Raw genomic sequence first — 16020 nt, forward strand, 5'->3', positions numbered from 1 at the left:
CGAAAGCCCCCCAGTACATAGTCACATATTCTACTTGTAGGTCCTGCTGGTTGTACTATGTGGGACCGCCACCCCAGCATGGCTTGACGAGCAGTGCCATGTCTGCACCTAGGATCCGAACTGGCGAAACCCTGGGCCACCAAAGCAGAGCACCTGAACTTGACCACTCGGCCATGGGGTCGGCCCCTACATTTTGATATTTTATTAACTACAATTATTTTCAGAATCTAAACTATATTAAGAAATATCAGATACAACAAGCCCTGAGACTCCTATGACAGAAAAAGAACTCAGTAAATAATCTACCATTTTTTTAATGAAAATTGGCATTACAGGATTCCACATCTTGAAGATTTACACTTTTTTTGGTTTATATTGTTTTCAGATCCCTGGAATAAAAGGAGAAAATAAAATAATATTTTATAAAAATATGCATCTACAAATACCAGGTTTTTTTAAAAGTCACCAACAACTGATACCCACTAGTTTCACCTCCAAAACAATACTAAGCTATTTTTGCAAGCCAAATTAGGATTTTATTAAAACACCTCATAGCCATATATTTATACAACATAAGACTCATGGAATACCAGGAATTTTCTCTCTCTTCTCCCTATTACATTACTTACTACATTTGATTGCCATTTGAAAGTATTCATTGCTAGAATATAAAATGTGTTCCACAGAAATAGAAAATAAACAAGACACAGACTGGGTGTAAGGAAAAAAACATTTTCACTTCCCTTTTTACTAAAGGAAACTCTGACTATAACTCTGACTCTAATATACTGCCAAGTATACCACCCAAAGTCAAAATCAAACAAGTTAAAAAACAGATAAACACAATTAATAATTGCAAAATATTCAGAAGTCCACGACTTTTATAAAGTACACTTGTATCAAAAAGTGTCATATGGCCAATTTCAACTTAAAATTTTAAGGTAAATAATTTTAATAAGTCCAATTTAAAAATAAAGACAATTACAAAGTATCAGTGCATTCAATATATATAATATACAATAAAAGAAAAATTATATGTTAAAATCTAAGTTAGTAGAAAATATCCCACCCCAGGATTTTATTTTCTTCCCTCAAAAAAAAAAAAAAAGAACAGATTTGCTATTTTTACTGATGATAAAAATAATGCATAATCATAGCTGAAAATCCAAACAATACACAGAAGTATGAAAAGTGTAAAAATAAAAATCATCCCAAAACTCACTATTTATAAATAACTGTTAACATAAATATCCTTCCAAGAAATGGATGGATTAATTCTGTATATTTACAACAACTGCAACAATTACAAGAATTACAATTAATTCTGTATATTTATTCTGTATATATACATATATGTATCTACATATATGTGTGTGTTTACTCTTTTCTTTCACACACACTCAAGGCAGAAAAATCTTTAAGAATACTTTTTTGAAAATAAAAATATATATAAATTGTTCCAAGTACGCATTCTGCTTCTGCATTTTCATTTAAGCAGGCTAGGTTTGAGGTTACTTTGTGTGTGTGTGTGTTGGTGGTAGTGTTGTTGACTGCTTGAGGGAAGATTAAAAGATTTGTCTGTTGACCCACAAAAAAAAAAATCCTCTGGCTACAATTTTCCAAAGCCTGAGAACACAGATATCTATACTAAAGGCAGCTGGCTGACTGATTTACAGAACTAGTGCATGGACCTGAGCAAAACTGCGAAGTAGACAAAATCTTTTCACGGCCTCCTACCTCTTGGTCAGAAAGAGCACCACACTAGCAATCAAGATAGGAGAGTTCTACCAACCAGGTGTGGGATTTGAGCATTTCACTTAACCTTCCCAGGATTCATTTCAATTCTAAACTTCGAAGATTCTCACCTGCCTCCCCATTCCCCAGTGATTTCTTTTTGCTGCTTTAAAGATACGTGAAAACCATTCTTTCCTCCTCCTATCTCACTGGGATTCCATGACTCAAAATAAACCCCTCCTCTGACTGACAAACTCCCATTTCGTCAATGTGCTTATTCTCCTCTGTCAATGTGCTTATTCTCCTCTAAGTGTGACAAATAAAAAAATCTGATGAGATCAAAGGTGTGGGCAATTTTTGAATGGGAGCAGCAACTCAGAAAAAATTTTTAGTAAGTTTACAGGTACAAATTTTTAATTTAAAGTTAACTTTATGAGCTCCATGGAAAAAATGTATAATCTTACAACTTAGGTAACTGATTTTATTTGACTCAGTCAATAAGAAAACCAGCAGTGTTTTTACCTCCTAAAATATTCATTCATACCTGAGCATATTTAAGATAGTAACACAGAAGCAGCTTTCTAATCTTCCATCCGTTACACTTGTACAATGCTTTAAAGTTCAAAGTGTATTTCTATGCATTATTTATTTTCATTCTCAAAACAAGTAGATGTAGTGCTCACTATTGATTGCCTCTCTAACATCCATTTCCCCCATATTCTTCCTTCTCACACTTTTTTTAAATATCCTCCCTCCACCATGTAACTGAGGGAAATAAGACTCCGTTCCCAACTGCAGGGGATATATCCTGGTTAGTAGACACCAACCATGATAACACTATTCCCCTTGCCATAACTGGTTAGGAAGTGTACATGACCTAATTCCGGTCAATAAAACCTGAAGAGAAAAGTATGCTGGTAGGCTTGTGCAAAAGATTTCCTGGCCAATGCACACCTAGATGTGATCTTGCTCTTAGCCAGAGGATGAATCCAATACACAGAGCAGAGCAGAGCCAAGAAAATCACAGAGCAGCAGACCAAAGTTCTGAAAAACTAGCCCTACCTCCATATGTCAGTGTTCCATTTTCAGTAGCTACTATATTTCAGGCATTGTAATGTGGCAACGCTGAGATAAATAATATACTCCATCTACCTTTCCTTCCCCAACCTGGACCTCCTTCTCCTACACCTAAAAGTTCTCCTTTCCATTTAGGCTGCGGTACCTACTGTAAGCTGTTAGACCACCATGCTTTGCACCAAACTAAAGTGCTCTACACATCAAGGGCATGGCATTTCCTCTTCCAAGGGACAATTTCCTCTACCAATTCAGTCCAGCAGTCCCTACTCAGGGTGAAGAGATGTTGGAATTATAAGAGGGCTCCTCTCTAAGCCTGGCCCTGTATAAAAGCTGAAAGGTAGCATATGAAATCAGATGAGGGACCATATTAGGAAATATGTTAGAACTGTAGATTGATCACGAGTAGATAATTTAAAAATTCACCCTAATGTATGAATGACTATAGGTTCAGGAATACCAGAATTTATTTCTTTTTTAAAAGAGGATGCTGTCAAATAAATCTCTAAGAGAGAATATAAACTGGGTGATAGTTTAGAAGCTGATACCCTCTTTAATATGTTATTATTAACCAACAGCTCATAAATTAGTTAAAAAGGGGAATCATAAAAAAAAGTACGTGCCTTCAACATTTTATTGCAACTAAAACATAAAAATGTACATTCAGCAGACAATCTTTTAATGCAAGGCTAATGCCTTTTCTTCAAGTATGGGTCTATGGATTCTAGTTCTATTTTTTCTTGCAAAAATCACACCCATAGTACATCACCTGTGACTTCCAGTTTCTGTTTCTTAAACATGGAAAGACATCTCACAAACATTTAAAAGCAGTCTTAGTCAAAGGATCTTTTTAGATTTTTTAGGGTTTTTTCCCTAATTGTTTAAAGTTATTTCACCTACACCTATTTCAACTGTAACTGATTTTAGCTACTCGCCTGTTTTCAAAGCAGACACTGGTTCTCATACAAACACCTTTTTGCCTTCACAATTCAGTGAATAATGTTTTATTAAACTATGTAACTACAATATCAAGTATAATTGCCATTAACAATTTGTGGGTTACAAACGCAAATGACTGTTTGTTAGTGTACAATAGTGGTGAGAATATAAGTTCGAGAACAAACTAGGGAGTAGTCTGCTGCCACTCAGTCTGGCATGGGGATCAAGCAGTAAATGAAAAGTATCATTTAATCTTTTGAGTGGGTTCAGCAGAGGTAAATTAAAAGAGATTCTCCTGTAACAGGCCATTCCCAAGAGTCTTTGCTTATTCTACCCACCAATCAACCCTCTAACAACTCATATATATACCAGCAACTTCTGAATGTAAGAGAAGATTTACATGGTGCCTACTATGTGCCAAACATCATACCTTGGCCCTTTACATGAAATTTCTCAATCTTGATGAAAAGCATAATGGCAGAATAACTCTCTGCCAATTTTTTTTTTTTTTTGCAAATGTAACTAACAGCTTAAAAAAGTAGTTCAATACAAAATTAGCTAAATAAACGTACTAAGTCTGAATACAGCTAAAAGTATGACATTACCTCACTAAAAGAAAAAACACTAGAAATTTGTGTTTAGGAAAAAGAATATCTATCATGAGATTTTACCTAATTCTAGTGAAAGCTATAAAAAAGTAGACATGAGGGGCTGGCCCCATGGCCGAGTGGTTAAGTTCACGCACTCTGCTGCAGGCGGCCCAGTGTTTCGTTGGTTCAAATCCTGGGCACGGACATGGCACTGTTCATCAAACCACGGTGAGGCAGCGTCCACATGCCACAACTAGAAGGACCCACAACGAAGAATATACGGCTATGTACTGGGGGGCTTTGAGGAGAAAAGGAAAAAAAAAAATATTTTTAAAATCTTTTAAAAAAAAAAGTAGACATGATTTAGCTATATGTGAACATATAGCTATAGATTTTCATTAAATTAAAACTACGTGACATATCATTAGTAAAGAAAATGACCAAAATGTGTCTCATCTACCAAATACATAAACTCTTCAAATTCATTGTTAAGAATTCTTTCTTAGAAAAGATGGGCAGGGAGTGGCAGGAAAGAATATAACCAGTCACTTACCATAGTTTAAGAACAAATCACTACACACATCCTTAGGTCCCATAATAGGAGGAAACCCAAAGATTTATAGTTTCTAAATCTCAGCTTTGAGAAGGGAGCTGGAAAAAACAAGGCTAACAGCAGCCTCCACTGTGTCTCTAAAACTTATCTATCCCACCTCTCTCTCTCATTCCATATATTCTGAGTAGTTCACAGGCTCTCCAAAGTCACTTCACATTAATGGATAATATACACTTGATTTCTACACATTAAGAATCCCAAGTATGGTTCTGTCCTGCAGATCAGCACAAAAGTGATACTCTGAGGTAGCTTAAGTTACTGAAACCATACTGTCTGCTCCTACAGAATCTCTACAATTAAGGAACTACAGACACCCCAAAACTGCCATTTCCAAAGAAACTGCACCTTGAAGAACCAACACCCAGACATATACTAACAACACCAATGAATACCACCAGGTGCCAAGTGCATGAGAAAAGACAAAAAAGGAAGACGGAAGATTAGCAAAAACAGATCACTGGTGGTTTAAGATTTTGAAGTGAGAAAAAAACTGATTGAAATATGCATTCTGATACTTGTAAGATATATCTTAAACAGATTGCTTAAACTCTAGAAGACGCTATCTCCTACTGTCAAGGGCCAGGGTTACACCACCTAACTCATGGAGTTGTCTTAACAGTATCATTTATGGCCCCTATACAAAGCAGGCACTTAATAAATTGTAACAGATATTGCTGTTATTGAGAAGTTCAAGATAACACAAATCTTGTTATAATGTAAGTCCTTTTTGAACACTAAAAGGGGAATGGTTAGTAAAAACCGTCAAACAGTCTTCCCTGTAACATTATTTTACATGGACTTAAATACTGGTGTTGTGAGGGTGATATTTTTCTAAGCACTCCTTTGATAATGATTAAGTTCGGGGTTAAATTATTTTAGGGTCATCTGATATTTAAGATGACTAAAAACCTTATACATATTTATCTGAAACTGTGGGAGCTTCTCATTTTATCATCCCACTGTTATAGTCAATTCCCTTCGTATGTAGATTCCTTACATTTCACATTATCCATAACAAATCTCACGTGCAAATGTATTAACAATAATATAACTCTCCAGTGACCTGTATTTTATTTTGTTATTTAATATTTCAGTATTCTATTTAGTTAGATACATCCTTTTGGGAAACCCTTTGAAACTAAATAACTACTTGTTTCATTCTGAAAAAAATGTGAACCAATAAACTCCACTGGAATAATGGTCTATTCCCAGCATGGGGGGGATTACAGAGGGGACACAGAAAAGTAAATAGAGAGCTTCCCGTTTCTTCCTGAGTCACATTTTTACAATCTGGATTTCTTTCATATAAAACCAATTACCAGCTTACCAGACACACCCATATGCAAATACAAGTAAAGAAATATGACAAAGCCACATATGAACTGTTTTAGATTATATAGTTTTCTGCTTTCCTCCATTAGCGTGCATGATAACAAGCTGACTATTCTGTTATAATCTGTTTCTTTAAACTTAGATTCTTATTTGCCTACCTACTCCCTATCGGCAGAGAATCTATACACTTCACACCTCAAACTGACTCATTTTTAAATACAAGGCATTCTGGACTTCCATGGCCTGATCTCCACCTACTTTCAGAGCTTCCCCTCCCACAAAGACGTCCTGGCACAGCAGCCTTATGTCCAGCTCAACAGGCCCCGTAATACCCAACCAACACGCCTGTGCTCTGGCTGTTCCTTCACCTAGAAAAATACCCCCATACATATGCCCCCATTTTGCCTATTAAAATATTTTAAGGCCCAAATGGAGTGTTACCAGCTCTAAACTCATTCATAATTCCCCAGTCAAAAATTAGTATCTCTGTCTCGTACACACACATACACACACACCCCCCCATGCTTCCACGCACCTCTGGTAAAACCCACAGGAGTCTTGTGTTGCAATTATTTCTGTGAATGTCTGCTTCTCCCTTGAAGGCAGCTACTGGGTCTCATTTCATCTTCATATTCTACCCACGCTTCCATCCTTACCACATAGTAAAGGTCCCTTCTACGGAGTAAAAGTCCAGATTGAATTAATTATCCCTTGATTCTAATCCCAGCCCTTTTATTTGAAGGAATAAATGATTTTCATGAGTTGAAGATTTTGTTAATAGTTAATTCCTGCAAATCTAATAATGAAAATGCCAATAATTACATAATGTATTAATTTTTAAGTTGATGAATGGCAGGTCAATGAGCACAATAAATCAGCAGTAAACATAATCATTTTCTAAGATCCCCCAAAAAAGTCTCATATGTATCAACATTAAAATTAACCTTTCTGTCCTCCATCCTAAGAACTACTTATACCTGATGCATATCCAGAAATACAAGCTCCCTGAAAGCAAGTGTCTATACACTCTAAGAATCTATGCCAAAGTCATGCAATTTATTTGATATCATCTTTCTTCAATGCCCATAAATATAATTTTCATCTTTTGTGTAATTATAAAGGCTAACGTATACAAAATATGAAGATAATTTATCTTAGCTAAGAATACAGTCGGAGCAAAGTTTAGGAATAAATATAAAATTATTCCAAAAATTATACTGAGCACATCTCTCCACGCCCTCCTCAAAAGTAGCTATTAGGAATGTCACAAATCAGGTCTGATTTTTGATGAAAAATGTTTTCTTGAACCGGCCTCACATCTTTCTAATTCTAAATCATTCTTATTATAATCTTTGTGATATTTTTCTTCTTATATATTTTAGGGATACCAAATATTCTTCATAAATATATACTAGGCTTTAAAATTAGGTATTTTTAATTTTAAAAGATATTCCAACAGATATAGTTCAACATCTTTTACTATCTGTGGGCAAATGTCATTCATATCACAAGAAATAATTGCGAAAGTAAACGAAACGTGTTGATTTATTTTTTTTTACTTATTAAAAATCAGCAGGTTTTTAATTTTCCAATTAAAGTCGATGTTCTAAAACAAAAGGTGAAAAAGGGGTCGGTCACTTACTGACCAGCCTTGGTACTCATTACAACAGAGTTAAAACTAATTCGCACAGTGTAGCAACAGTAGCCATCTCCCACAAAGAGACTCTCTCTCCCACCCATTAACTTTTCCTCCTTCCCTGGGAGAACTGGAAGGATCATAACACAGGCCTAACTACCCCCACCCCACGGGCAAACACACATCTCCATCACCGCCCCGCAGGAAAGAATGTGGGGGCTGTGGACCAAGAGAACCGACGCTTCTGTGTGTCACTTCCCCTGCATGTGGGATAAACAAACAAACCAGCACAGTAACAGTAACCAATAGAGTAATTTTGTTACCCCCGACTAATGGCTTGGTTAAGTTTTGAGCTAAGTCAAAAGCTCTAACAAAAAGGTAAATCCTTGCCCCTCCCCTTTAAAACAAACACCCCAACGGGAAGTTTACCCCCGAAATGAACGCCGGCCCCTGACACCTCCTTCCAGCAGACCGCTGCCTCCCCCGCCCCCCGGCCCCAATCCCCCACTCCGAAGGTAATTGTCTGGACACAAGCAAAGCGCGCTGGGGCTGCGCTCCGACCTCAAAACCCCTCCCGAAAGAAGCCCCCGCCTTTTTTCCCAGCTCGCCCACCTCCCTGCCGGCCCCTCTCGGGCCGCGCCACTCCGGCAACTTCTACAGCCAGCCCGCCCGCCGCCCGCGACCCCCTCCCGGCCCAGCGAGCCCTCCGCGCCCTCCCCCGCGGCCGCGGCCCCCGCGCCGCCCGCGCCTCCGCGCCGCCCGCTCGGGTCCTCGCCCCCTTCCCCCGAGGCCCCCGCCCGCGGCACCGCCCCCGCCGCACCCCACCCAGCCCGGGACCCCAGCCCACCCGGCCCCACCCGGGAAGGAGGGAGCCGCGGCCGCGCCGGGGCCCGCGGGCGCCAACACGGAGAGGGCTTTACCTCAGAGGCGCGGCCGCGAGCAGCGGGGTCGGTCCCGGGCGCGGGCGGCGCCCCCCGGTCCGTCCGTCAGCGGCGGCGGGGGCAGCGGCGGCGACGGCACATCACACCCGCCGGGGCCGGAGGAGGAAAGCGAGCCGCGCAGGGAGGGAGCGAGCGAGAGAGCGAGGTAGGGGGGAAGGAACGAGCGAGGGAGGGAACGCCGCTCGGCTCGGACTCGGTCCCTGCACTACTGCCGGTGCCTCCTACCGCCGCCTCTGGCCGGAGAGTCGCCGCCCGAGTCGCTGCTGTCGCCACCGATGCAGCCGGGAATGAATGCACAGCGGCGCCTCACTTATCCGGAGGTCAAACATCCTTCTGCCTCGGGCATCCGGATCGGCGCCGGACCCGGAAGTGAACACAAGGAAAAAAAAATAAAAAAGGAAAGCGTCTCTCTAGCGGCGGCGGCCCCGGAGCTGCCCGCATCGACGAAAAGAGCCGAGTAGAGCCGAACATTACACTGACGTGCTCGGATTGGTCGGCTTGCCGACCGGAAGAAAGGCAGCACGCTGATTGGCTGGCAAGGTATTAAAATCCAAGCTCCTCCTTTCTCCCCACCTCCGCACCAGTGGTGCGTGAGGGAGAACGTGGAGTAATCGTGGATACGGGTAGTACGTTTCTATGGGTGAGGCCATGGGAGGAGAGGCTTGGGGAGGTCTACGGGGAGAACTGGAAGAAAACGCTCCCGTGGTTTAAGAGAGCTGCTGAAAATTCCGCGGCTTCAGTGAGCAAAGAGCCAAAGGGCGCAATTGGGCCGAGTAAGGGTGCCGAGCACAGCCCTCCAGGTGCCAAAGAATTTTAGGGCCCAGTCTAAGGGAGAGACATCGCAGAGTTGACATTTTCCCCCACTTTCGTGTAACCCGAGTGCTAATATCAGGGATTCGACTGCTTGGAAATATGACTCGTGGTTCACGTTTGCATTCCATTTTCTGTCTATAGAGAATTACATTTGTGAGCTCAGGTAATCCTCTGAACTGTATAAGGTGGTAGTTTTTCCACTGAACGTCCGGAAGTTCCAAAAGGACAAACATTACTTAAATCATCAAGTTGTAGAACTCAAACTAGAACCCATATTTTCTGAGGATGCTTTCCAGTCCACTCAGCCCACGTAGAAAAGTCAGAAGATTACATTCTTCCTCCCTCTTATAGTTGGTTAACTGGAGTGAAGATATGGCACTTTGGAAGACCTCTATGGAAATCGATCCACCATGAAGGCATTGTGAAGGATTCAAACCATAAATTTTTAAAAAATTGTTATTCTTACTTCTAAAGTCCTTTCAAAAGTTGGACAATAACGTGTGCATGAAGAAAAACCATACCCTGCACTATGTTTAAAGACTCATGTTTCTATTAAAATGAGGGGGGAAGTTACTTCGAAATGACTTCAGTCTAAGACTATCATGAATTTCTTAGGGAAAAAACCAGAATTTATCAAGTGGGAGTTTGAGGAGAGAAGAAGAAGAAAGCAAAATTTCTGGTGCCTTTGGTTTTCACATTTGAGACATTGTAAATGTTCGCGTCTCCCTTACATCTTTTGATTCTTTACTTCTGTTGCTATTTCTCTTCCTCTTACCCCTCTGCTCACTCACCTTGGCTACCCAACGGCGCCAAAACACGCATCCACAACACATACACCAAATGGAGAGAGTATAGGGTTAAGGCCTTCAATTAGAGTTTGAAGCAGGAGAACTATTCCATTTCCTTCTTTCTCCCACTTGAAGCCTAACTGCTTACAGAGAAGGGAAAATGGGCAGCTTTACTTTCCACAAAATATACCTACCATTCTCTCTTTCAAACAAAACACTTGTAGGACGTGAAAAGAAAGCATTTTGTCAAAAGAGAAATCTGATAAATGTTTCCAGTGTACCATTAAAGATTATGAGAGAACTAAGAATCTGTCCTATAATCATTTTCTCCCCTCACCCCTCATTCATACTATTAAAATACTCTCCTAAGCCAAACTTGTTTTGCACAAATTGATCAAGAAATACCCCTGAAATACAAATAAGCACCAAAGATTAAACTAGCACTCTATGTTGGTGCATTGTATCAACTATGTGGCCAATCTTCCTGAGTTAAATACAGGCAGATAATTCCACTTAACAATGTTAACAACCAACATTTGTACAAACTCTGGTCTATATTATTCCATCTGATTCTCACAACCGTAATAATACCGTAACCGAAGTAATATAGCAGCTATTGTTATTTTTCCCTCGTTAGGAATGAGGAATGATGGTTTCAAAGAGAGTGACTTGCCCAAGATGATGTGATAAGTGATAACTTGCTAAATATGAAACACAAAATTATGAGGTAAAGATATTTACAAAAAGCTTTTCAAAATAAAAATAGGAGAAACCTTCATTTTTTTCTTCCAGATATTTTATTTAACTCTAATGGTAAACCTAGCATGGTGATTTACGGGTTGACACACAGTAAAGCCTGAGGCATTGGCAAACTCTTTCTTTTTTAGTATTATCCTTAAGGTAAACTAACTGGAGGATAGATGTAATTAAGAAAAAGTAAAAGGTCAAGTAGAAACAGAAAAGATGCAAAATGAGACATTGCAACAATAGCCAGAACCTGGGAGCAGAGCAACATGTTTTACTAAAACCAGGAAAGTAATGTCTTCCCCAGTCAAGCCTGCAGTCAAGGGGAGAGAAAGAAAGCATTCTGGGAGAAAGCCAGGCATAGACAGCAGCTAGGTCAGGTTTGGGGGAAGCTGTAACTTAGCAACTTTTCTTTTGGATTGTTTCATGAGTACAGCTAGAGAAGGTCAAGACACTGGTTTATGCATCCCTGGAATGATGATTTCAAGTATTTTGTAGATGGAAAAATGAAAGGACAAAATCACAAAACTTTTCTGAGAGACTATATTGTATTTTATAATAATAATCTTCGGTAATGTTTAATAAAATCACATCTTTAAGATTCCTTGCCTTAGCTGGGGCTGACATAACAAAATACCATAGACTGGGTGGCTTAAAGAACAGAAATTTTTTTCTCACAGTTCTGAAGGCTGTAAGTGTTGAGATCAGGGTGCCAGCGCAGTGGGCTTCTGGTGATAGCTCTCTTCCTGGCTGCCTTCTCACTGTGTGCTCCTAGGGCCTTTCCTCCAAACATGATGTCTCTCTTCCTTTTCTTAAAAGGGCACTAATCCCATCATGAGAATCCACCCTAAACTTCACCTAAACCTAATTATCTCCAAAGACCTCATCTCTAAATACCATCACATTAGGGGTTAGGGCATCAACATACGAATTACGGGGGTACACAATTCAATCGATAGAATTCTTCAAAGGAATGCTTTCTATGTACAGTGTATATTATCTATAAATTAAAAAGGAAGTAAAAGTTAGACAAGATGTTAATGAGAGAAAACAATTTGTGGACAACATAATGTTAAAATCTTGTGGAGGAAAAGAATACATTCTTAACGAATTTTAATAAAACTGTCTATAGAGAAAAGCTATAAACACTATGAAAAGTGTAGAAGTGTCTTGCCCAAAAAAGTGGCTAAATTTCTAGCTAGGCAATTTAATTTGTTTTTTTCCATTAGCAGGTCTGAATCTTGGCAGCTTTTAAGCAAGTTTGACTACCCAAAGAATGCTGTTTTGTGATAAATGGAAGAGTTAGATAAAGCTGTGATTTTTTTTGGTAATAGTTTCAAAAACAGCTTTAATTCTGGGCCATATATGAATCTAAGATTTGGAGGTGATCATAAAGATTAGTCCCTGCTCCATTTTCCCTCCCCGGTCCCTTTTCCTCCCCACAGTTATATTTCTTGATGTCTACCTCAAGAGCCCATCCCTGCTTGCAAGCCAAATCTGACCAAGCCTGAGTGTCTCATCAATCCTGACCCATAGGAATCATGCAGGCCTCTGGCTGACGAAGCAGAGTGCCAAGTAAGAACTCTGGATTAGAGTGTAGGCTTCTAACTCCCGTATCTGTTATTCCCTATAATCCTTTTCCACTCTATAGCACTGGACTTCTCCTTTGGTTTCCTGTTCTAATTGGAACTTCAGCCTTTTCCAGAACCCCATCCAATGTGGAGAAGGTATAAGCTTGTTTAGATAGTTGTTCACTAGTCCCAGTTCTGACCAGACCCTAGGTCACTGCTAGGGTCCTGCTATAATGAATTACCTTCAAACTACCAAACTTCTTCAAATGTCACCCACTGACTAGGATGACTGGATTACGATATCCTTCTGGTCAGGACCGCATTGGTGCCAAAGCTTGCCTAAGCCATGTCTGAACTTCATGTGCCTTTTGGACAGTGAACAGAGGACTTGTTGGGGTCAGCATTTGTGTCTAATTACATTTCTTTAGTCTCTCTCATGCTTGGTCTTAACTCTATCCCTCTCTTCACCAGGCTCACATGGCTTCGTCCTCCCACCTGTTCCTATTATGCTATTGATGCCATATCTGACTGAACAAGATCACAAGGTCAACAGAAGTTAAAAACTGATGCAGGATGATGTCTTAGAACACTCACTTCCATTTAGTTCTCATTCTACTTCTGCTATAATTAGGATTATACCACTTGCCTTCTCTTTTCCTTCCTTGCACAATTTAAGTAGTCGTAACCTCAGTTGGCTTATTTACAGAATGAGTCAGTAGTACCTACATCATGTTGATATCAGGAAGATTAAATGCAATGATATATCTGTAATGCAGTCACCACAGTGTCTGACATACAGTAAGAACTACATATATGTTTATTGTTACTATGTGACCTCTAGGAACCTGCATTTTCTGTCCAACATGAATGGTAATCAAAAGTTGGAAATATCAGGTCCCAAGCTGTTTCCTAGCTTTAAAAGTCGGAGATTTGTGGAACTGGATTTGTGGTCTTGAGGCAAAGCTTTATTTAAAATTGCTCCAGGCCCTATTTTTCTTGATTTTACCATGTATACTTGGACATTTGTGGTATATTGGCTGCCCAGCATCTGTTTGCCCTCTCGTAACAGCACCCAGACTTCCTTTTGATGAACTTTCTCCTTTTCCTTGTATTCCATGACCAGGGGCTCTGCCTTCCTCTAGGTGTGCTATGAGGTGGGGGAGGAGTATTGGGGGATATATTGCCTAAACAATGCCAAATGGATGCTCTCTCCCTAGATTTGAATGGTGAGCAGAAGGATGTAGAATCTAAAAAGAGGTGGAATGGCATTCCATCCCCAGAGCAGCACCCTGACCACGCAGTTCCTGCCATAGGACAGTGGCTATGATCCTACTTCCCAGCCTTTGGAACATTTTGGGTTCTGCCCAAACCAGGACTTCCAGTTTCTTGTCACTTCTGTGAGACTCCCCCACCCCGCCCCCCGACCCTTGCCTTTCCCTCAATTCTGTTTTTCTTGCCTTACTCAGAGTAAATTTCTGTTGTTTGCAGCTGAAGAATCCTGATCACTAGGCTTTCTTTCCCGGCTTTTGGTTCCGCTCGCTGCTGTCTCTTCTACTTGTATCCTTTCTTGTGTGGTCTGGCTCTGTGTCCACATGAACACTTGAATTCCAAGCAGTAGTTCAGTCCTGCTTCACTTCTTTGGCTTGACCCTAATAGAATCTCTGACTGTCTCACTGTGATGTGAGGCTCCCTGGCTTCAGGTTTGTATTCTCCTAACTGACAAAGCTGGCCACACCTTGCCAAAGCTTTGTATTCCAATGCAGCTGCCTTCAGTCCCCAGGCAGCCCTACCTCAGCTTCTGGCTGATACCCTGCCAATTGCAGCAGACCTAACCCTTTGGACTGTGACTTAATGCTTTGTGTTCTGCCAGCTTGGGTGACCTGATCTAACTGAGAAGAAACTTCAACCAAATGTCCATACTTGCTGCTTTCTAGAATTGTTACTCTGATGCATATTAGTGTATGCTCATCAATTTATATTGATGATAATGACAGCCAATATCGCCCTGTGTCTCATTTCCCTTCCGTATATTACCTGTGCTCTCCTGATCTTGTTGACTATCATCAGCAAAGAGAAATCAGCTTGGTCTCTTTACAACGAAATAAATTCCGTATTCTAAAGTTACTACAGCTATTTGAGTACTTAGTGATAGGGTAGGCCTTGTTCTTCGCGAGCTACCTAATCAACTTAGTCCTGGTCTTGGAATATTAAAGAAAATCTCGTTGTTTGGGCTACAAGGCAGAGCTGCAGTTCTCAGTCTCCTCCTGCATGCCTTTAAGCCAGACATTAACATCTCACTGGAAATCTATCAGTGGCGTGGAACAGGCTACTGAGTCATGATCAACGCTGCAAAAAAGAAAATAGAGACTGGCTTTCAAATGCTTTTCCAGATACCAGAAAACCCAATCTGATTATTATAATAAATGTTCATTATTATTATTATTAAACTCAATAGACTAAAACATTGCTCAAAACAATAAAAATAATTATCTACCGTATATTGGGATGATGATTGGTAAATAGAGGGAAAGAATGATGATCTTATCCTACACATGTAAAATGATTTTTTAAAAACTCATAATTCAAAGTGACTTCAAAATATAGTAATTTGACTGTATGTCTATCATGAGATATATCCTAAGGACGAAAAAATTGCAGAAAAGATTTTTTTAACTTTTCAGGAATCATATTTTTGGTGGTAGTGTTGATGTTTTTCTCAGACTGTTATGTGTGTAATGTGGGATAAATAAAAATGAGTAATTATGGTACATTCTAATTCTGCCATCCCTGATGTTGATGCTGATCAAAAAAGAGACCAACTAGCCAGCCTATAATCTTGAATTCAAATGGGAAATATCATTATGAACTCACAGGTATTTTATATAGAAATTTCTTAACTCAGTCCATTGAAAAGGCCGAGAAACAAGCCCAACTCGGTTGCAATGAGCACCTTTAGCCCCTACACTTTACAAATAGCAGAGCCTTTGGAAGAAAGACAAGCAGAAAACAGCACAAGATTGGTTTCCTATTGCTGCGGTTACAGGTTACCACAAATTTAGCAGCTTAAAACAACACAAATTTATTATGTTCCAGGTCTGGCGATCAGAAGTCCAAAATGGTTCTCACTGAACTAAGGTCTTGGTGTTGGCAGATCTGTGTTCTTTCTGGACACTTTATAGGAGAGAATTCTTTTCTTTGTGTTTTCTAGATTCTCGAGGCTTCCTGCATTCCCTGTTTTATAGTCT

At 40.0% G+C, this 16020-nt stretch overlaps 1 protein-coding gene across 26 annotated transcripts in view; it reads right to left on the minus strand.

Annotated features, from left to right (window-relative positions):
• CSNK1G3 (casein kinase 1 gamma 3) overlaps positions 1-9190 on the minus strand; it is a 104819-nt gene extending 95629 nt beyond the window's left edge. For 9 of the 26 annotated variants that reach the window (XM_070569410.1, XM_070569404.1, XM_070569399.1 and 6 more), the window contains exons 1-2: positions 8839-8975; positions 6818-6957 (exon numbers count right to left, since the gene is read on the minus strand). The gene's annotated coding sequence lies outside the window, so the exon portion shown is untranslated. Of the gene's footprint in view, positions 1-4418; positions 4636-6817; positions 6958-8838 lie in introns of those variants that run through there. The other 17 variants (XM_070569398.1, XM_070569392.1, XM_070569395.1 and 14 more) reach the window with 6 other exon arrangements.
• Positions 9191-16020: the final 6830 nt, after the last annotated feature.

The sequence above is a fragment of the Equus przewalskii genome, chromosome 13 (assembly GCF_037783145.1).
Source record: "Equus przewalskii isolate Varuska chromosome 13, EquPr2, whole genome shotgun sequence".
Lineage (NCBI taxonomy): Eukaryota > Metazoa > Chordata > Mammalia > Perissodactyla > Equidae > Equus > Equus przewalskii.